At 53.2% G+C, this 23,107-nt stretch overlaps 1 protein-coding gene across 8 annotated transcripts in view; it reads right to left on the bottom strand.

Annotated features, from left to right (window-relative positions):
- The window catches only part of LOC106748678 (serine/threonine-protein kinase tousled-like 2), a 48,393-nt gene that overhangs the window by 8,392 nt on the left and 16,894 nt on the right, over positions 1 to 23,107 (bottom strand). The window contains exon 1 of one of the 8 annotated variants that reach the window (XM_014627457.1): positions 2,092 to 2,426. The exons of 6 other annotated variants lie outside the window; for them this stretch is intronic. The gene's annotated coding sequence lies outside the window, so the exon portion shown is untranslated. Of the gene's footprint in view, positions 1 to 181; positions 323 to 2,091; positions 2,427 to 23,107 lie in introns of those variants that run through there. One more of the 8 variants, XM_014627458.1, reaches the window with a different exon arrangement.

Raw genomic sequence — 23,107 nt, 5'->3', positions numbered from 1 at the left:
GGGGGGGGGGGCGTAAAACGAGCGAGCGGACGACGGCACGACGGGGAGGGAAGGAAGGTTAGGTGGCGCAGGCTACGCGGGGTAGGAGGTAAGAACTCGATGGCGCACCGCGGCCGGTCGGAGAAGTGCATGGGGGATCGGGAGGCGCGGACGCGCACCGCGAGGGGGCAGTTTTACTCACTACGTTGCGCTTCTGAACTCTCCGCGGCTTGGCCTCGGTTAACTGGCTCTCGTGTCACGCATATTTTCGTACGCGGCGACCGGCGGCGCGGAGGAAAGGAGTGAGAGAGAGGAAAGAGAGGAGAACACCGGCGGGGGCGCGCGCGCGCTGCGCCTTCGATTAACAGCACCGATAAGCCGGAGAAGAGAGCGACGACACGCTACGTCATTCCGGCCGGCCGCGGCAAGCGCACGCCTGTGACGTCGTCGTCGAGCGTCCCGCGTAGCGATAAATTACACACCTACGCGCGCGTCTACTACTCTCTCTCTCTCTCCCTTTTTCTCTCGCTCGTTCGCTGTTCGCTCATTCGCTCGTTGTTACGAACGCGTCGCGGCTATTTGTTCGCGCGTATTCGGATCAAACTCGCGGCACACATGTATACTTCTTGTTTTTTATTTTCTTTTTTTTTTTTAAACATTACGCGCTGGCGGAGAAAATGAAGGTGAGTACGTGATCGGAGGGAATTGTAACTGACGACGACGATAACACTTGAACGTACTGGAAGATTTGAGTTTGTTTGAATATCGCGCGTGCGCGCGCGCAGTCGGTCGGTTTATGCACTGAAGTTATGCGAGCGAGAGAGAGAGAGAGAGAGAATCGCGGGCGCAGTCTCCGCGTTTTGATGAATCGCCGCGAAATCCGCGGGTTCCACAATTTCATGAATTCTCGGGTCGGCTACGCGGTGCGCGTCTTGTTATCGCTTCTCCTCCGTCGGCTCCGCTTCGTGATTCGATTCGGATTGACGACGCGTTTATTTTCGGCCACGGCACTCTCTCTTCCGACACTGTTTTACTTTATTTATAGCTCGATTGTACACAGGGAGCAACGTACAATCCGAGATGAGATCCGAAGAGGAAGGTAACGCGTGGCCGCGCGCGCGAGATTCACGAGGAGAGGATCGAGAGTGCTGCTTCGCGCACTCGAAGGTGAAGAAGAAGAGGAAGAAGGAAGGGACGAACGAGATACATCGCGGCGGTCGTCGCTCGCTCGATCCTCCTTGCAGCAAAATTAAGAATGCCCGGAGGAGGATGCGATTCGGGGGAGAACCAAATTAACGCAACCGATAACCGATACTCGTCTCATTCTTCCCACTCTCTCGCGCGAACTTATTTCGCAAATAAATCGCGATGAGGTGATTTCTTTCCGGTGACATTGACGAGCGCGCGCGGCGGCGCTTTTTCCAAACTCGCACACCGCTCCCGCACGGAGAATCGATCCTTTTTCTATCGAGAATATGTCGATCCACCCGACGACGATCGACACACCTGACGTTCGTCACGGGACGCGAGAGAAACGAGACACCGCTCTTCTCCACCTCCACCAAATCGCGCGGGCCGAAATGTAAATATATAAGAGTAAGCGCGCGATTGCTATTCGCATTTGATTTCTACGTAATTCATTGTATTTCACAGCCGGCAATTCAACCCGCCCGGTGGATAGGCCGAGTCACGTGACCGGTAGTAGTAGTAGTGTAGTAGTAGTATAGTAGCAGCGGCGGCGGCACATTGCGCTTCGACCCCGACTATGCGACAACGAGATGCTCGATCCCGTGGATTCGCGCATCGCGCACGACCGGCACGAACGAACCTGCCGCGAGAGAGAGAGGACAGCAAACTTCCTTATCGATGGATCAGTGGCCGTGCCCGGAACTGGGCTAGAGGGCCGGCGGAGAGGGACAAGGAGAGAGGGAGAGAGAGAAACGGATGGAGGATCTCTCGTCTCTCTACGCCGCCGAGATGGCACTGTGTACATGCACGCGCGTAACAGGAGAATGCGCGTGCGTGTGNTATATATATACACACACATATATGTATAGAGACTGATTCGCACGGAAAAGGTAGCGACGGCAGGGCAGGCGTAGGTATACGAACCCGGCAAATCGGGACACGCAGACTTTACTGTGCACTTCTGTAACCCTGGCGACCTGCCCCTGGTGTGGCCATAACCGCGAGGTCAGTCTGTTCACGAACGAACCGTCGAAGTACGTAGAAGACCGAGACAGCGTGCTGTGTGGTGTATACGTCCTGCGAGAGGCGCACTCTCCGTTTGTCTTCTCTTTCTATCTTCCTCCCTCCGTCTCTCTCTCTCTGGCGCGCGCGTATCGCCACACGAGGTGTCCGTTCACTTCGTTTCCTCCTGGACGCGCTCGCGAATGTGACGTGCGGCTGATGCGCCGGGTAAACAGCAGCAACGGCAGCAGCAGCAGCAAAACCAACGGCGACGACGATAGTGATAACGATGACGGCAACGAGTGCCATCAATGAACACGACAAACGACATCACGCGTACGTAAGCACACAAGCTGCTCGTTCTTTTTCGTTCTCTCTCTCTCTCTCTCTCTCGTTGCCGCGAGATTACAACAACGTTACGTACGAGAGGGCGAGCCAAAAACCCGACGCGTGTGGACTCACCTAATCGAAACGGAACTGGAACTGTCCGACCACCGTGCCGCCGCTCTCGCATACTACTACTACTATTACTACTACTACCACCTAGCCCGGAGGTTTCTCTCTCTCTCTCGCTCTCTCTTTCCTCCCCCCGTCCTTCCACTCCGCTGCTCTGTCCGTCTTCCTCGCTCTTCTCTATGTACGGCAAATGAGCAACGCGCGAGATTCCGAGATGCGGCAAAAGGTGCAACCTCCCTCTCCACTTCCCCGCGCGCTGCCGCTACCGCCCTGCGATCACACAACAGAGACGAGAGGGAAAGAGAGAGGAGAGAGAAAGAGAGAGACCTTTGGTTGAACGTGCACGAACGAACGAACGAACGAACGAACGAGCGAGCGAGAGAGAAAGACAGACGGACATAGCCGGAAAGAGATAGTGGCGAGAGAAAGAGGGCGAGAAAGGGGGGGAGGCAGACGTTGGCGAGCTTGGGTGGAGAGGGATGGACGACGGGATAAGATAGAAAGAGAACCGGCATGAGTGAGTGACGGAGACAGGATTCGCGGGGGGTGCACGAAGCGGCAGAGCCGGGGGTACGGGGGTTTGAAGGAGGAGGGAATACGACGGGGCAAGGGGGGAGGGTGGGAGAGGAGGCAGAGGGAGGCATATGAGACATTCCTTCAGTGAACGGGTCGACCGAGTGTGAGTGCAAGCGAGCCGGTAAAATCGATGTGGCGAAGTGTGGTTGTGCCGCTACAGCGTGCGAAGGGTGCTCCGCGCTCTGTTGTACCTCTCCCCCATCCCCCTCGTGCCAACGCCGCCGCCACCGTCTCCCCCCTTCCTCCTCCGTTCCTTCTCTCGCCCCGATACGTTTCCCGTGTGTGATCCGTGGTTCCGCCTTGCGGCGTTACTTTGCGCCCCGGTTTTGTACCCCGGGCCGAGCGAAAGAGAAAGAAAGATGGATAGATAGAGAGAGAGAGAGAGAGTAGTTGGTCAGGCAAGTGACTACTGGCTTTCTGCTAGCGCGTTAATCTATCCTTAGAAGAGAGCCTCTTTTTATCCACCACCGTGTAAATAGTATCTCGCGATAAAACCGGGTCGAACGGGCGAGCCGGTGTGAAACTCGACTCGACGTTTATAGTAGTATCCGATAATAAGCGCGATATTCGCGTTTCCCCTTGGGTTACAATTCGCGAGTGCCGAGCAATAACGCGGATTTAAAGAGACACACACACGCGCTCCATCTCTCCTCTCTCTCTCTCTCTAAATCTCGCCCTCAAGTGGCGGTACGCTCTATGCCCTTATCAGTGATTCACAAAGTTTCACGCCGCCAACGACGAGCGAAGACGGGCATAAATGCAGAACCTAGCCCCCGTACAATTGAAGATCGGCCTGAACGCGATAGCGCGCGCGCGAGTGTCAAGTCTCAAGTTGACGAGAATCGTCGGCGGAAAGTTAGGCCCTCTATGTAACTGTAACTCTACCCTATGCCCTAACCTACCCACCCACCCACCTACCTATCCACCTACCCTACCTACACCAACCCGACCTGACCTGACCATAAAGGTTACATTTAACTAGAATCACGCCGTGCACGATGGAGAGGAGCCTACATACCCGCGGCTCGCCGCCCGTCCGATTCGCGGGAACGTCGCACGACGAGATTACTCACTCCCACGTGAACATACCGTGCACACATACATACACACACATTCACTCACTCTCCCGCGGCAATGCACCTGCCGACGAAAAACGCGTCCTCACGGTGGGTTCCGCTCGTTACGTCCCTGCGCGAGATACGTGGTGCCGACGCGTGCTTTGGCCTGTGCGAGGGCGTATTAGCGAGAGAGACGCGGCACGATGGTGGGGCAGCGTCGGTAGGGGGAGGGCGGCACGGGCGGAAAAGAGGGGAGTAGTACGAGAGCGTGGAACGCGACGGAACGGAGCGGCGAGCATAACAGGTCGGACGACCGTGCGAGGCTGAGCTCCGCTCTGTTCGCGGTCGAGTCGCGCGACGATGTCGGGACTTATGTAAACCGAAACGATGTACTTGGAAATAAGTGGAGACGGTGATGGTGCGCGGTCGGACGTTACACGAGATCGTCGGGAGCAACGATTATGATGATAAGTATGATGACGACGGAGACGGTAATCGTCTCGGGGAAAACAGTGAATCAACTTGTGCTCGAGGACCACGTTTCGTGGAAACGCAGAAGCAATGTCGGAATAAATGCCGATCGAGGGGAAGAGAGAAAGAAAGAAAGAAAGAGAGAACAGTGAGCAGTTTCCGTCGGGGTGTACAGTCAAGTGTGGAGGAAAGGTCGCGACACTTTTACCTCAGACCACGGGATGCGTATCCGTCCGGGGAAGGAGGGTGTCCGACGGGAAAATTGATCTTCCGGGAATTACCGAAGGAACGAATTCCCCTGTTGCGGATACGGGTACGTTGCGGAACTCAGTGGCGAGGGAGAAAAAAGTGCCGCAACCTCTCTCTTTCTCTCTCTCTCTCTATCCGCCACTCTACCGTCGCGCGCGATTCGAGTGGTAAATTGAATCGTAATCGAATCGAGTTCGGAACGTGAACTCCTCTCTCTCTTTCTCTGAGAGATTGCGCGCGGATTGGCGGATAATGGATCGCGGTTTTACAGTGACGTTTTTTTGCGACGATCACTACGCTGCGAACGATGACAGCGCGAGTGTGTTCGCGTAGTATCCGTCTGGTTTCGGCGACCGGTCTCCCGGGAATGCGCGTGACAGTATGACACCACTAGTGCAAACAATGTCCCTATTATATCGCGGCTCCGATCAGTGACGCGATCCATTCGTGACACTTAGGAAACGGCGCCATTCACGTCAGCAACAGCCAATGACAATGCCGTTTTTACGTCACGTATAGTGTATCGCAAAAATCGATGTCGCGCGCGGATCGATCTTCGGTTCCCGACGACGACGACACCGCGACACACACAGTGTATATCGTTCACAATGTTGCGCCGCCACCCAATCTTCGCGGCTCGACGATCTTTAAAAACTTAGCTGAACACCTTGCGAATCGCGACGACGCTTGCGGTATTCCTGCGCGCTTTTATCCGCGAATCACGAACGAGAGAGATCGGCGAGAAAAATCCGCGGAAAAAGTGACGTGTGAAGCGACGGAGGCGGGATGAGAGGAGGAGGGCGGGAGGGAGAGGGAGAGAGAGAGACGGAGAGAATCGATACGAAGGTATTCGTATCGCGGCGGTCGCGCGAGCGATCGTCTCACCGTGAAATTCGCGGCGATACGAGTCGCCATTGCACATATCGGCCGGTAGATAGGTAGAGGTTGGTTTTCAACGACACGATTGCGAGGACCCACCGAGTGGCACAGTGACTCCCACCGGATCCGCGCACCGTTTTCACCATTATCGATACGAGATGGAGCCGAAGGGCAACGTCGCGGCGTTTCGGAAGCCGCGACAACGTCGCAGCGGTGGGCTCCTCTCTTCCTTTTCGGAAGTCTGCCTTGCTCTCGCGCCTCCACGCCGGAGGGGGTGGCTGGGGGGGAGGAGGAGGAGTAGTAGTAGGAGGAGGGAACCCCCTCGAGCGAGTTCCATGGAAAATAAACGCGATCGTTTCCGTACGATGGCGTTCACGTCGGCGTGTCGTCGTTCATTTAAATGGACGTTTCGGCGTCCACGTCGTCGCAGTAATTCATTAAAGCGATGTTTACGAATGGTCCCGTCGGGCGAGTCGTTGCACGATGCAGGCCGCACGATGACGACGTGAATCACCACGTCGAACGACGACACTCCGGAGGAATGAATTACCATAACGATCGGGGAAGAGAGTCATCATTATTGTGAGAAGATACGTTCAAGGCAGTCGAGCCGGCACAGAATAAGATTATTCGGCGTGACGTATCGTCGATCGACTAAAGCCACTCGCTCGCTCGCTCTCTCTCTGCCCCTCCCTCTTCCTCTGTCTTGCCACCTTCCACTCGACCATATCAAAGCACGCTCAAGTCGAGCGTATCGCGGCACGCTTCATCGAGCGAACGACCTTTGCTCCAAAAATGTCCGTGCAACATTTCGAGAAATCCACCGAGGGCGAAGGAGAGCCAACGGAGGTAGTTGTGGTAAACCAAAGTTACCTACTCGGATTCGTTAGCGTCGGATTCATTAGAACGGGCTGGAAAAGTCGCAAGAAACGAGTGCGCGCGGCCTCCTAGACCTTGCAATGCCGCCGCCACCACTCGATCGTAGAAAACACCGCCGGTGTGGCGGCGGCGACAAGAGGCACGGCTGTCTGACGTGACGGCAACACAGCGCTTCCTCCCACTCCGCCGCTATCTCGCGCGGACCCCCTCCCGCTCGCCCCCACCACCGGAGCCCCCAATAGGTCGCACACTCATTAGCCCAGTCGCGCGCGACTTCTCCCCCTCTGCGCGCGCGCTCTCTCTCTCTCTCTCTCACCCCGTAACCGCGGCGGCTGCACGTCGCCGAGCGATCAGCTGGTCGGCCACGCGGCGTTGCCTCGTTGTCTTGGCTTGCGCGGTGCGCGCCGCACGACCACGCGGTTTTCTGTGTACGTTGCTTCAGCGAGCCGGCAGGCAGGCGGAGGGGTGCGCGCGCGCGTGCTATACTCATGAGAGGTTAGGTGCAACCCGGCGCCCCGTGTAAACGGCGCGCCGCGGCCGACACGGTGCAAGGACGCGCTCGCGGCCGGATTAAGCCGCGTTCACACGGCCCGCCTCACATGCCGCGCGCGCTCGCTCGCTGACGTATCGCCGCGCGATCAATTTTAATCAATCGGACACGACGAGGGGCCGCGTACACGGTGCCGCGCTATTGGCGGTATTCTTCTGGATCCGTCGTGGTCGGAAAATACGGCCCGATCGCGCGAATGATCGGATAATCGCCGGCCGCTCTCACTCGTTGAGCGCGCTCCCTCCGTTCACAACCGAACGTAGTAGCGGGTATCGTAAAAAGGAAGCGTCGAAGAGCGTACGGAAGTTGTATGGAGAAACGATACGACGATATCACACCGGGCAGCGGTGTATAGCAAATATTTTTGATTAGGAGCAGCGGCGGTCGAGGGACAGCCAATCGTCATGACGGCGGGGAAAACGTTCACGGAGGTCGGCGATTTCGCGCATACCTGAAACCCGCCGACGACGAGCGCGCTCATTGTGAAAGTTACGATATAACCCGCGCGAAGGTACTCCCCCAGGTCGACACAGTGTGTGCGCGTGCGATACGATCTTTCTCTCTCTCTCTCTCTCTTTCTTTTTCTACGTCTCTCTTCCTTTCTGTTCCTCACAATGCGTATTCGAGCGGATGGTGCGCGAGAGGCGTGTATAGAACGCACGTAGATTTTCGCTTCGTTAAGAGCCGCGGTTTGCACTGTGAACAGTTTTTTTTACGACATCGCACGACGACGAATGGACTTTAGACGGAAGAAGTTTCGCCGAATGAGAAAGACTTACGGATGACTCCGGCAAGTACGACGCGGCTGTTTACGAGCTCGTCCGTCGTTCCCGAGTATCGCAGCCGGTCGTCGTAGTTTCCGCCGGATTTAAAAACTCGGTATGAATTATAGTTTTAAAATTTCGAAACAAAAAAGACTCCCCCCCCCCCCCCTCTGTTTTTCCACAGTTTCTGTTGTTTCCAAGATTGCGAAAATCCGCTTAGAAAAATTCACGCGTGTTCGACTGAAACCTTTCACATTTACTTTTTTTTTCTCGTTAAGGAAAATACGAAACGAAAAAAATTCACGAGGAAACATTTTTCCCCGTAACTTAAAAACTATATTTTGAACTCTCCTTTCTCTCTCGCTTGTGCTCGTCCTTGAGTTCACGAGTTTTAAGGCGCACGGGAAAATTCGAGACTCCCGAACGGAAAAAGGGCGAGAATCGATCAATCACGGTCGAGAATTTCAGCCCGTAGCCCCCCCCCCCCTTCACGGTCATTCCCGGCTGCGATTGGCCGCCGGTCCGCTCGGATGGATACGGCGCGCACGCAACAAGTTAAGCCCGCGGCGCACGATGCAGTCTCTCGGTGGTCTTTCTCTCCCTCGCTCTCTTCAGGATTTTATCAGTGGAATATCGCGCGCGCGCGAATCACGGGGGTCGGGCAGAAGAAGAAAGCGGCGACGAAAAAACGCGCCGTAGGCTCAAATGATGGAATGTCGACAGGTGGAGTCCCGCATGGAGTCACCGACGTCGGCCGCCTAGAAATCGGAGAGCGTCCGGCGGCGGCGCCACGGTTAGCCTCTGTACACTTTATCGTCTCTTGCGACCGCGTTTAAAGCCCCGTATCGCGCGACGCGAGGCGACGGATTCTTCTCATCGAGAGCGCGCGCACGCACGTTTAATATTTCCATAAATCCCGGCGACTTCGACGTTACGCAATACAGAGCGCGCGCGAGAGCGCGTGACGTAGCCAATGTTTGTCTCTCCGTGTGTCCGTAGTCGTCACACAACACGATCTCTTAGGTGCCTATTAACACTTTGTACCCAGAGACACGCTCGAGAATGTATCTAACGCCGTTACGCCGGAGAGGAAAAACAAATTATCCTTGACGGGATCGTTACTTCGCAGACTTTTCCGGCTACGGTGCGTCCGCGAAAAAAGAAGGAAAACTGCGCGCGCGCGCGCGAGAGAGAAAGTTCAAAGAATTTCCCGTGTGATCTCTCGATATTATCGGGTGTTTATATCGATTGCCTGTGTTCCAAACGAAAGAGAGAGAGACGAATAAATAAGTGAATAAATAAATAGGTGATATAAAAAAAATCTCTTTCCCCGACGAACGTGCGCGCCCCACGGCTGGAGTATAGATTGGAATAAAATCTTACGTATATAAAGACGGTTCTCTTGCTCTCTTTGGAAAAAAAGCGAAACTCGCGAGGAGACCGCGCGCGCGCGCGCACGCTCGCTCAGTGCTGCTATTCCGAGACCGACTCTTATCGGTGCGTCGCGTATTTGCCGCGAACGACTGAATCGCCGTTGACCGAAAGATAAGGCCTATCATCGTCGGTGCAATATTGTTGGGCGCGTGCTGTTATTCGACCGCGGCACAATGACAGGGACGCACACTATGCGCGCTCGATAGATCGCGCGGCTCGCGCAGACGCGCGGAATATCGCGAAGGAAGGAAGGAACGGGCGAAAAAAGGTGCGAGAGATCTCGACGTTCGGCCACGCGTCCGTCAGATATGCACGCAACCGAGACCGAGAGAGCAGTGTTTCCCAACCTTCCGCGTGTTATCGACGTGTACGCGACCCTCTCTCGATGTAACAGGGAGATTGCGACGCGATTGTTCCTCTTGAACGAAAGAGAGAGACCTCTTAGAGTGCTCAATGCGTCCTCCCTCGTCTCATATTTAACCCATTAACGATCATTATCCCATTTCAAATTGTTATCTTTGTGCGATCTCTCTTATTTAATTAAATTTTAATCAACTGATATATGATGTGTCATTTTTGGAAGGAGGAAAGTAATTTTGCCGTTACGCGAAACAAAAGTCGCTGCGATTGCGAATTCGTTTTGCGATAATAAAATTTCGTTCGCATAACCTGATTAGTGGATTCTTCGTAATTAGAGCAGAAACGGTTGTGTTGCTAGGATTGAGAATATTCTGCCGAGTATGTCCTTTGGACACGTTAATTTGCCGTTTGAACGAAATAGTAGCCTGTTCTGTCCTATTTACTAGTTTTCACTGCATTCGCTAGTTCGTTCTTACGATAAAATAATTTGTAGATTCCGTAAGATATTCCAACGGCTGGCAATGAATATTTTTAAGAAACCGTTTTACTGTCTATACATGCGATTAGATTCTGTTGGGTCAACAAGTTATTTTTCTCAGTATATTTCCAACACTTTCCAACTTTATATCTACGCTTTCGATAAAAATAGTTTCTAAATCTGAGACGTTAGTTTCTAAATCCTCTCTACACGGGGAGAAATAATTTTGCTGTTGCAGCGAAATCACGTATCGTTGCTTACCGCGTGTTTCATTGTGACAGCGATAATTGGCATTTAGTGAATTACTCACAATTAGAGCGGAAACATTTTCGTTACCGGGATATAAAATATCCTGCTGAGTGAATTCGTCCTCAGGACACGTTAATTCGCCATTAAAACAAAATAGCGTTTTCTTACTGATTTCTTCTTGCAGCAAAATAATTTGACGAATTCGGCAAAATAATGACAATTCTTAACAGATCGTTCATACAATAACTGACTGAGATTTTGTCGCGACAGCATAAAATTTTCCGTGCCAGCAAATCATTTTTTTTCCATATAATTAGCGAACAGATTTTATCTTCCGATAAAAAAATGTTCATGGAACAATTGTGGTCTTTAACGGGTTGATATTTTCCACTACGAGAGCGGTTCCCTTATACGAGAAAACTGTTCCAAGACGACGGATATCCGCGAATCTGGTCGAAGTGAGATGGTTCGCGGTGGCCCGAGAGTCACCGGCTCGTCGAAAGTAAATCGTGCAAATTCACCGTAAGATTTTCGCGTTCGCCGAGCGGCGAGCGGTATAACAATCAGGGTGGGGCTCGGTGGTCACACGGACATCGGGCAAACACTTAACGTAGGTAGATCAGTAACGATCGAAAGCCGGCTCTAGTTCCTGCACGTGGCACTAGGTGGTCTCGCCGGGAGCTCCCCGCGGCGGACAGAAAAAAGCGGATACGCGGATGCTGTGTGTCCGACTTTATCCGCGGAGAAGCGCAGGGCCCGGGTTCACGTGACTAACGAAGTAAAAGACGCGACATCCTGCCGAATCGAGGCGATAAAAATTCGACGTTACACCGAGAAGAAAAAGCGGTCGAGTCGACGGTCGTTCCTGGTTAGAAAGAAAAAAAATATGTCCATCGAATAAATTACGCGTTGCGTTGCAACAACACGTCGATATGATTGCTGACCGATTTTGGCAATATCATTGAATCAATTAATAACTCTTATTACAGTACTGTATAATTATAACTGTATAATTTATTTAATGGACTAAACGTCGTGCTTGAGAGAATTTTGTTCGCTTAAAAACGAAATGTCGTTGATTCTATCACTTTTTTTACTCAGTGTGGACACGGGTTTAAGATAACCCGACGGATTAATGTGAAATTTCGTCCACGGAGACTGTTCTCATTCTCTCTCTCTCTCTCTCTCTCTCCGGTTAGCTCTCCGGCTGCCATATTTGTTTTCGGAAATCTGTTCTTCCGAATCTGTGTACAGTCAGTGGAAGAGAGACTTTTGCCTTGATAAATTTCGGAACGCCTATCAGAAATCCAATAGGAGCATTTCTCCCTTGAGAATTACTAAAAAAAAAATTAATGAATTCGGTATCCTTGGATTTGGATGTGTCTTAAAACCTGATTGAAAAAAAAAATGTCAAGCGGATGGCAGATATAGAAAAAGTTAAGCAGTAAAATATATAATATCGAAACAGCAAGCGAACTAAGTGGTCAGAATTAAAAATTATCGGGAACACATGAAACCGTCATATTGAGAGGTTCTCGACTGTGATTGGCCAATTCGCTTACTGTTTGAGTCTCCCTCGTCACTTCCACGTTTCTCCTGCGTTTGACTCGTCCACTGACTATAATGAAGATTTTCAAATACGATATGATGCACGTTTGATGCGAGAATGAGATTAGAATCCGGAAGTAAAGGAGGACACCACTGACGTATCTTCTAAGAGTGTAACATTGGAAAATACGTTATCAGTTCGTCGATACATCTCACGTGAGTACATAGTAAGAGTACAGAAACGACAGATCCAAACGGTCGTCTCCTTCTTTGTCTTACAATGAGTTCCAATGAGATGACGAATGATAGCGGCGAGATTCTCTTTCTCTCCTTTCGACCGCGTTCACGAACCGATTGTTTCGTGCACATCCAGTCAGTAGCGAAAAGGTTAATAATAGTTACATTACTTCTTTTCGAAGAACTTTGAACGCTTTCGTATCCAATGGGAGAGTGTTTTCTAGTAATTCTCAGAGGAAAAATTTCCTTACTACATAGAGAAATATCCCCTTAAAACCCCCAACCATCACAATCCTGATAATCCGACATCATTATATTTAAACGTGATTCACCGCACTGATAGAAAAATAAGTTATTTTCGGCGCTAAATATATTTTTTTTATCCACAAAAATCATCAAGAAAACTATTTTTTCTAATAAATATTATTATAATGTCAGTAATAATAACCTTATGCGTAACATGTATGTTGCTACTGCTATAAAGTATGTTTGGCGCCGAAAATAACTATAATTTTCTGTCGGTGTGTGTGTACGCCTAGCCATAACAGCAGTATAATGACAGGTTTCCGGAACCCACTCATAAACCTAAATATGTTTTTTTCGCAAAGATTCTAAGGCAAGATAAGATAGTTTTGAAGGGAAGATAACATTTACAAAGTTTCCAAATAAAAATGTCCTGGGTTTTAAAGAGATACACGTCCCGAGGTTCGTCGAGGTGAAAGTGTTGCGTTCTTTTCTGCCGATGACCACCTACGATCGAGAGAAAAAAAGTTTCGTTCAATAGGCGAGGGTCTTTGAGAGCAAGCGGGTTACTCGTGTCACTGTCGTCTCTCTCTCTCACACACACATCGTTCATTCGCCCTTCCCCTTCACGAGAAGTGAGATAAACGAGAATATGATGAATGGACATTCACGCTACGAATCTAACGATCAACGGTCGGCACTAACCAGCCGGGGTTTTAACACCTTCCCAAACACGGAGAAAGCAATCCGGACGTGTCGCAATGACCTCCGCGACAAGAAGTCACTGTTTATTGCGCAAAGATAATCCCCCGCTCCGATTCGTGTAGCTTAATCGTCGAGCTCGCCCCGAGTGAATGTGCCCGAAGTGAGTGTCGCGTTGCGATTTCACGCTATTACCACCCCAAGTCCCGTGAATCATATAACGGCTCGTCGGCCGTCCCGAATTAGAATGTTCACCGAACATTCGCCACGCGAGAGCTTTCAAGTATGGGCGACACGTCTCACTTGGAAACCGCATGCCAAAGGCGAGTTGAAATTAGCGCTGCGCGAGCGATAAAATTCGCGAGACGACGACGGAATTTTCTCTCGTCGATTCCACAAACTCTCAGTCTGCCGCTGATCATATCTTGAACTATCGCGAATGATTAATTATTAATTAATTCACGAGTCCGACGTCTGACTTTTCTTTCGTTCCCGTCGCGCTCGAATCGATATCGTCGTCGAGACTCTCTCGTCCGGGCCTCTCACGCAGTCGGAAAACCGGGAAGCACGTGGCGGTGACCGAGCCGACACGGTACGCGACCACTTCCTCCTCCTGGGATACGGAAGTGCGTCCTTTAAACCAGCCGAACGGGATTAAGCCACGTCGGCGGCCCGAGCCTTAAGCGAGTTTCACTCGCGTTAAATTGACGGTCGGTAAAAGGACGCCGGTTTCGTGCGGTAATACCTGCCCCCTTCGTGTCACACAGATCCTTGCGGCAGGCAGGTACCTATCCGACCAGAAAGGATCCAGATCCTTTTGCCACGCGCAAATACCGTCCTTTCGCCGCCGTGACAAGAAAGAACCAGATCCCCTTCGCGTATATTTCGGCCACGTAACCGTCGTTCGTTCGAGCTGCTCGTCAAATGACTTCGGAAAATTGCACATCGTCTTTTCCTTCCCTCTCTTTCCTCCCTCTTTCCCTCTATGGGGCGGATTCTCCGTTGCAACACGACGGCCATTTTTTCCTAGTGCTCAATCGGGCTTGTTCGCCTCGATTTGTACACTCGGGATTTTCTAATTTCCAACGGAGGGTCCTCGTCCAGGTATCGAGCGCAGAGGACATCGTTGTAACGCCATGTCGGGTACGCGACACCGCCGAATTCCACAGGCGAACGTGCCTGACCTACTTCCGATTGACCATCGATGGCGGTATCGTCGTTATTTATTCGGGCATGTGAGGCTATTTTCGTTCCTCCGACGGCTCTCTCTCGGTCCGTCCGAAATTCGCGATGCGGACGCGCCTGGCCGAATCGATAACGCATTGTGTTGGTCCGGCACCGTGTGAAGTATCGGTATAGTATCGAAAACTAACAAGTACCGATACTCCGACGGGCAACCCCGGCGTGAGCGAGCGAGCGAGGTGCCGCGGCGCGCGTTTCACGGCAGTGCGAGAGCGAGACCGAGCGAGGGCAGGCGAGCGCGAGCGAGACGGAGCGAGGGTGACAAGTATTTTCGCTGTCTGCTCTACTCAGGCGTCGATATATCAGCAGTCGGCGAAAGAAGTTCAATGTGGCGGTAAAAGCGGACGGTAATGCAGATTGCGGCTCTGGACGTCTCCCGTTACCGCGTTGCATCGCGTGCACATCTCTCTCACTCGCTCGCTCGCTCAGTCTCTCTCTCTTTCTCCAATGTTCCGTCCGACTCGGCAGACGCCCATTGGTCGCCTCGCTTCTCCGTTCCAAGGATTCCTAACCAATTAACCCCCTAACAGCCATGGGAAAGCTGAGGTTTACGGACTTCGGCTTGTAGATCCTAGGATATACCTATGAGCCACCGTTGTCCGTAAGCCTCACAACAGGCCGACGTGGCACGCCATTATTTCCAGGTAACTTTCGTGAAACTTCCGTTGAACGAGTCCGACCCACGAGGGCCGTGATTCATGATTACAGAAGTCGACGGATTCAGCGACGAGAGAGAGAGAGAGAGAGAAATGATCATTTTCCGACAGAAAACACGTTATACCGTCGCCATGCGTGACGATACGGTCGAGATCGCTAGGATCGCAACGCAGTAAGGCGCGAACAAAGTCGAAAATCCGTTGTTCTCGCTTGAGGGAGAACGACGACGACGACGACGCCTCAATGAGATTCCGTCTGAAACTTCTGTCGCGGTAAGCACGAAGGCACGCACCGTTGCTCGCTCGCTCGCTTGCGCACGGAAGGATGCTGGGACAATTCACAAAAAAGTCTGCGAGGTAACCTTACCAGTTCCGAAGTTCCGAGAACGAGTCCGCCACGACGATCATCGGGATGGCGAAGGATGTGAGAGCTAACTGCTGCTCGATACTACTAAAAACGACGCACGAAGATAAGAAGACGTATTCGCAGAGATATTCGAGCCCCTACACGCGGGAATACACTGTGACTAAATGCGATCGAAAGCATCGAATCGAGCATTTTTCGAGAAGAGTGCCAAAAACGCATGAAGGCTTTCGGCTCTCAAGGTTGGTAGATAGGAATGTGTGGAAACCTCCCGAACAATGCGCCTAGTGCCCACTTACTATCGAAAGGATCAATACCGGGGACATGCACCGACTTGCTTGCTTGCTTGCTTGCTTGCCTGCCTGCCTACCTGCTTGCGTTTATGAATCTCCCTCGCTAAGACTATAGGTCACGCAGCACCGTGGGATATATACATTTCGAAGGAAGCGCGCGCGCGGTCCTCCTGGAAGGGAATATACCGCTCGTTCGGAAAACGTCGATTACGATGCGAACGAGTTCGCCGTGAACGACGCGAGTGCAGTCGCGGGGACGCGACAATCACGAGCCTCGGACGATCCGAGGATTGCGAGCGAAAATTCGTTGCTCGAATATGCTGGAAAAAGAAAAAAAAAAACACTCGCTCGTTCGAACAGAGATCGGTGGACGCGCATGAATATTCGGCCCGAAGAACGGCGGTCGAAGGGAAACTCATCCTTATCACCGTGTACAAACAATGATGAATCCCGCTGGACGGAGAGGCGGAGGATATCGGAATCGCGTAGAAATCCGCGATTCACCGGCGACCGTCGTCGTCCTCGCGGTGAACTTTACATCTCGGCGATCCCTCTCTCTCTCTCTCTCTCGAAAAGCGAGAACCGCCGCCTCCGTCGCCACGGAGTTGCCCGGCTATCGAGTTTCTTCGAAGTGCGGAACGGGGAACAAACGGAGGTCACCCTACCAGGGGTGTAGCATCGGGACAGTGCCCTTCACCCTCCTCTCTCGGCCAACTGCGTCCCGTAATCGGAGGAACTCGGCAGCACTCGTGTGTTCTCGCAGGACTACAACACGAGAGCCCGAGAGGAGGCAGAAGGACGTCCGCGAGGAACGATCCGCAAATTCGTTCGCACCCGAGCCAGCGTTGCCAACGGCGGCTACAGCTACGGCGTTCGCGCCGCAATTACATCATGGCGTACCGAGCGTTACGGACGCTTCGGACCGACGAATGACGAAAGTGAATCGTCCTGACTCATCCTCTGCCCACCCCCTCCTCTCTCTTTCTCTATTTATCTCTCGATAAGCCCTTTTCCGCCGGTGCAGCCCCGAAAGTCGCAGCGGGGCAGCGTGAATCACGAAAATACCGAGTAATTGAAGCGGGATCGCGCGCGCTCCTCGACGATTCTCTCTACGAAGAAACGGTGACGCGCGGCTGAGGAATATCTTCCGGCTTCGCGTGCTCCCGCTACTCTACACTCTCCGCGCGCGCGCGTGTTGAATCCATTCCACTCCGCGTGCCAAAACTCCCTGCCGGATAAACAGATTAATACGCGGTAACGGCGCGTATATTATCCGCAATGAATTTCGCTGGCCTTCGCTCGCGAGAGGATCTCTCTCAGCTTCCTCTCTTCCCCTCGCGCCGCGATGCCCCACCGCTCGTTTCATTGTTCAGTCGGCCAATCACGCCCACGGCTAAGGAGAGCTTGCGGCATCGCGCGTGGCGCTCGTGCGTTCTCGCCCGACAGACGAGACGGCCCGATTAGGCCGAATTCGCACGAGTTCGCTACCGAGCAGCGAGAAGAGAGCGTTGAGGGCGAGGGGGCTGGTGAGGCGGCGAAGGGGGTAGGACGATGCACGCGCGGGGGAGAGAGAGAGAGAGGAGCCGACGAGTGTACACGGTGGAGAGACGAAGAAAGGGAAGAAGAATCCGGCGCCGCGCGCGGCTGCCCCCACGAGTCGATGCAACCTACGAGAAGCGAAGTGCGCAGCGGAAAGAAGGAATCGGGGCATCCATAGGCACCACGAGCGAATGAGGCGGCGGCAACGGCGGAAGCGAGCTATCGAGGTGTCCATTCGATTACCGCGTATCCGGGGACACAAGTAGCCCGTGAAAAGTGTGCTTTCGTCGCTCTCGCGAAGAGCCGCTCTCTCGCTCTGCTTTGTGAAGTCAGAGTAATCACGACGATCGGAGAACTCGGCCCGCCGCGGAGATGCGTCCCCCTCCCCTCCCCCCCGGGACTTTAGGTATTTCGCGGTCGCACGAGTACACTTCGGGGGACTTCGTGTCGCAAAAGTTTCCCGAAGACGCGAAACGAAGCGCCACGGGAGAGATCATCAAGGGGATGTTCGGGAGCGCGGGTGACTTTGAAACGCCGGCGACGTCGGGCGTAAAACTGGGGCAATGATCGAGGAAGAAAACGCTATATATATATATGTGTATGTGTGTATACATATATATACATATACATGTATACAGAAACAGAAGCAGGAAATCGCTAATCGGGCTTAATTAACCAAGGTTGCCGATACAACTGATCCTGGACGGTGATCTAGATACTCCGTTATCATTATCGTATTCGCTGGCGAGTAAAGAGAGAGAGAGAGAGAACGCAGCGTCGTCGTTCTACCCGATGCAACTCGAGCGACCGCTGTGCGAGAGCGGCAGCGGCGGGATCAGTCGCCCTCGGCGGCTACGTTCCAAGTGCAAGCGGCCAGCGGGTGGCGGTGGCGCGGCGGCAGGTGCAGCTGGCGCGCGGGCGGACACGAGGGAGGGAGAGAGAGAGAGAGAGAACGCGCGCGCTTTCGGCTCCTCCCGACGCGAGACGACGCGACACGATCGTCGCCGCTCGACTGGACGGCGCGGAGTGTATATAAATAGGCGGCACGTCGACCGACCGTCTGGTCTCTCACCGGTGTTACGCTATTGCATGCACGCCACTCGTGCGGTACGCGCGCGAGAGGGGTGGTTTTCTCGTATCGACTCCGCGCCGCGCATCTCTGCATTACCGACGACGATGAGGACGAGGACGATGTAACGCGGCCGGCCGGGCTTTCGGGAGGGTACATTCGCGGAGGGGAGGGTGAGGGGGTTTCCCGGAGATACACCCGGAAAATTCGGGCAAGTTGGCGAACTCGCGCGCTCTCGGCGACGACGGGCGTTCGTTACTCGCTGTTGTTATGTGGGTCGTCTCGGGTCTTGAAGACACCGTCGTCGATCGAAGTAATTAAACGTAAACGAACGAGAGAGAGGGAGAGAGAAATATGTGCACAGAGCATGCACACACACGCGCGCACGCGAAGAGTCGCACGAAGAGCCGTGATTGGTGGCCTGACAATGCACGATCGCCCAATTAGCGCGACGCGCATTACGAATATGCGAAAGAAGAACACACCGTGGTACGCGCGCACGCTGTTGCCAGATTTTTTTACATCACGTGTCTCCGCGTGCTCCGATTAATCGCGATGTGCGGCGTGCCTCGCGCGCTCGCGTACGCCTTAAAAGCGCCCGAAGGCCATTACGTAAGCGTCACACAGCTACGTGTTCTCGCCGTGCCTCGTTCCGCGATACCGCCGTCATCGATCCGCGATTTCCATTTCGGGGTCCGCTCCGCGTGTCGCTCGCTCACTCTCTCCCTCTCTCTCTTTCCCCGTTCTTCCCCCCTCCCCCCCCCCTCATAGAGACACACAGTGGAAAAAATAGGGCTGTGGTCCTCTTGCCGCCGCAGAACGGGTTTCAACGCACGTATTCACGTACGCATGCATTTTCCGCGTTACACAAGCCGCGATGAATAATCAACGATGAAAATCCGCAAAACCGAGCGAAACGTTTTCGTATGAACCATTTTCCAGCCGAATCTATCGGCACAACTCCGAGGCTCGAAAGAGAGAGTCTCTCTCTCTCTCTCTCTCTCTCGTGCGCGCTTTCCGGCGATGACCCGGCCATAGTGCTCGCAGCAGCGGAGCCTGGACATATCGTAGTGATTGGGATCAATACGTTTAACCACACTACCACGCAATAACACCCCTGCTCCGTCCCCTTTCGCCTCCATCGACCTCACTCCGCCGTCTCGCCCTCCGCCGCTTCCGCTCCTTCCGTCCGTTTCGCCTCCGTCGACCGACCTTGCGGGGAATTCTTTCGTGCGCGCCGCGAAAATCCGCATAGGAGTCGCGTGCGATTTGCGCGCCTGCCCGCCGCTTTTCGACGATCCGTCTGCTCGATCACGTGTCGTCGGTCTGACGCGTAATAAACAAATCGCGATCTAGCCCTGAAGAGGGTGCTAAGTCAAAGTGACGCTCAGTCGTTCGCTGATCATCCCCCCCTCCCAGATGAGTCATCAAAGATCACGCGAAAGTTGAAAGTTTGAAAACGACGGAATCGATATGCACACACACACACACACACACACACAGAGACAGAGCAACAGGACGGCCGACGGGGACGAGCGACCTCCTTAATAGAGGTTAATAAGAAAAAAATAGCGAGGATGAGATACACCACCGCCCGGTGGTGGAAGAGGGCGGGGGGATTCCATCGCCGAGAGCGGGGAGGAAAAATCGCGTCTTCTTCGCAACTGTAGTCATAACACGGCTTTATAAATAGAGGACGCGAATAAATGCACGCAACATATGGGATAAGAATACCGTGTAACGCTGCGAGTGCCACCGGTGTGAATTCGCACCGGCTACACGGTTATCATCATCACCGTGGCCCGGCTCTGCTCGTAGTAACGCACTCGTCCCGTGCGTTATTCCATTCAATTTCGTAACACCGGCTCGGCAATAACGCGCGCGCGATTATTAATCGCGATAATTTTATTTCATCGAAACACACGAGAGAGGGAAAGTCAAACTGTTTTAATACGGAGGTAATTCAGATATAATTGCGATAAATGAGGGGAATCCGCCCGATTGCCGGCGTGTTCGCACGTCACCCGTCGCGCGCGCGTCTCCGTCTCGATTTCTCTCTCGCGCGCGCGCGCTCTCCCCGAACTCGGTATCAAAACTCGGATTCGCGCGCTCCCGATCGTCCGGGGGTTAATAATCGGGGGGGCGGTTAATTAACACCGTTAATGAGCAAACAGATAACGAGGGCGTTAATTCGAGAGCGGCGTTCGGCGACCGCGTTATTATTATCCGAATCTCTTATTTACGGCGAAATCGAATCTGAACGTGCCGCAATGGCGGCTGGGCAGGGGGTTCCGGGAGGGGGGTTGAGGAGGATGGGGGAACGCCCCCATTATTAGCGCGAGCACGGTTCTGATGCGTTCCTAAATCAACGACTACATCGTATTTCCGGCAACGACGGGCGCGCGCGCGCGCGCGCGTATCGTTTACCGGTGCGTTTCGCGCGCAATTAATTTACGATCGAGCCGGGCGATATCCAATGTCCATTTAATATCTCGAATCGCCCGCGCGATGAAAAAGTGGCGGCGGCGATGGTCGGACTTTCATAGAATTCCATGATCATCATTTTTGCACCGTGCGAATCTGCACGTCTGTACGGTCGGTGGGAGAGAAAGATCGCCGGGACTACACTTTTACCCCCCGATGAGAATTTCAGAACGCGCATATCTCCGAGATCACCCGAATGGGAAAAAATTTATCTTTCGGGAATTACGAGGAAGAAAGGAATTTTCCGACGATCGGATACGCACACACACACACACACACCGGATGCGTTGGAAAACTCGTTAAGAAGAAAAAAAAAGAAGTAAAAAGAAGAGTCGGCAACTTATTTTCCTTCCACCGACTGTACACATATACGGAATTACGTATCGCGTAACCTCCGCCCGTCGACTCTTCGCGAAAGCCGGAATGGACTTTTGAAGTTCGGACGGGAGAGACTGTTCGCGGCGCATCTCGAGGCGCTCAGGGGGCCGCCGCCATATTGTTACTGGATGCATTCGCCAGAAGACACCCACCACTGGTACACCGCCGACTCTAGACGCTAACTTTATACCTATTAAGGTCCGGGATCGATAGCGGGTACGGTACTACGTATACGTACCGCGCGTACTAAATACTGTATCGTATGTACAGGGTGAACGCGAATAATTGGCGCGGCTGGAAATCTCTCCTCGACGAGAAAGGAAGATCGTCGCACGCCCGACGGAATGGTATCGCAATGACCGGCAGGCAACGGACAGTTATCGCTCGGCGCGTACCGTGCGGAGGAGGAGCGCGCGCGACGTGTGCATACGCCGCAGAATTACCCTCGATTAAGCGGTTTAATAACCGAATGAGCCGATAAAAATCGCGCGGGGCGCGGGCCGTGATATCGCCGCGGTAACGCGAATTTAACGTCGCTCGCGGTAATAAAATGTGTACACAATACGAGCGATCCGAGAGAGATAGAGAGAGAGAACGAGTGAGCGAGTGAGAGAGAGCAAAAGAACAAGAGAGAGAGAGAGAGTAGAGGCGCTATTATGCGATCGTTGATATCACTATGCACCGCCAAGAGCGACCAACACAATGCGGCGAAAGCTCACTCGATCATTGCCAACCTGGCGACACAGCTTCTGTCTGTGTCCCGCTCGCCTGCATCTCGCACTTTAATCCTTCTTCCACGCGACCCACGCCGGGGACCATCGCCGTTACGTTGTCGCGCGGCGCGTCGAAGAGGCGTCAAAAGAGCGATCTCATGCGGTCGAGTGGATCGATCGATCGAGATCCTCGGAGACGGATCTGTGCAACGCACAGATATCGCGCCACGGCGGTATTTCTTGCGACCCCGGGGATCTCACCAAACCAGTTAGCGATTAATGACACCGTGGGCCTCCGCGCAGCGACAGAGAGAGAGAGAAACGCCAGTTTTGACTGTTGCATAATGGCGGAGTGAAAGTCATAGTATAGTAGTAGTAGTAATAGTAGATCGATCTCGGGACGGACGGACCGACGGGGATTTTTAGGCCTTTTGTGCCTCTCGTTGGAACGGCACCGACTCTGCGAGTCCGAGTCTCTTGGAAACCGACCTACCTAACGATTTCTGATCCCGATCGTCATGCGCAGATTTAAGTGCACTTTCGCCCGACACAGCGGTCCGTTTTAATACGCGAATCAAACGGAGAAAAAGAAAAGTAGTGATAGAGAGGGGGGGAAAGAGAGAGAGAGGTCCTCACACGACTTTGATATACGCCGGTGGTCTGAAGGGTTAATTAAAGATTGTTTGGAATACGCGAGATGCCGCGGATACGCGAATGCTTCCACGGGCGATACGTACCGCTGTAACTTACATGGAGAACGTCGGGTTTCTATGCGGACTTTGGGCAAATGGAATCGACAGGGAGCGCTGAGAGGGGAAGAGGGGAAAGGGTTGGAAATGGATATATATATACATATATACAGAGTGCTGGGCTCCTCTCGATCGATCCTCGAAGGATGTGGAGACCAACAGAGGTGACTCCGAAAGAGAGACAGAGCGAGAGCGAGAGAGAGGGAGAGAGAAACAGAGCGAGAGAGAGAGAGTGAGATATAGAAAGGGGCGAAGAGAGAGGAGGGAGAATGAGAGAGCGAGAGAGACTGAATACGAGGGAAGGGGAGGGGTACGAGG

The sequence above is a fragment of the Dinoponera quadriceps genome, unplaced genomic scaffold, assembly GCF_001313825.1.
Source record: "Dinoponera quadriceps isolate SergipeBrazil2010 unplaced genomic scaffold, ASM131382v1 scaffold2094, whole genome shotgun sequence".
NCBI classification, from domain to species: Eukaryota; Metazoa; Arthropoda; class Insecta; order Hymenoptera; family Formicidae; genus Dinoponera; species Dinoponera quadriceps.
This window is presented reverse-complemented; position numbering and strand designations above follow the sequence as displayed.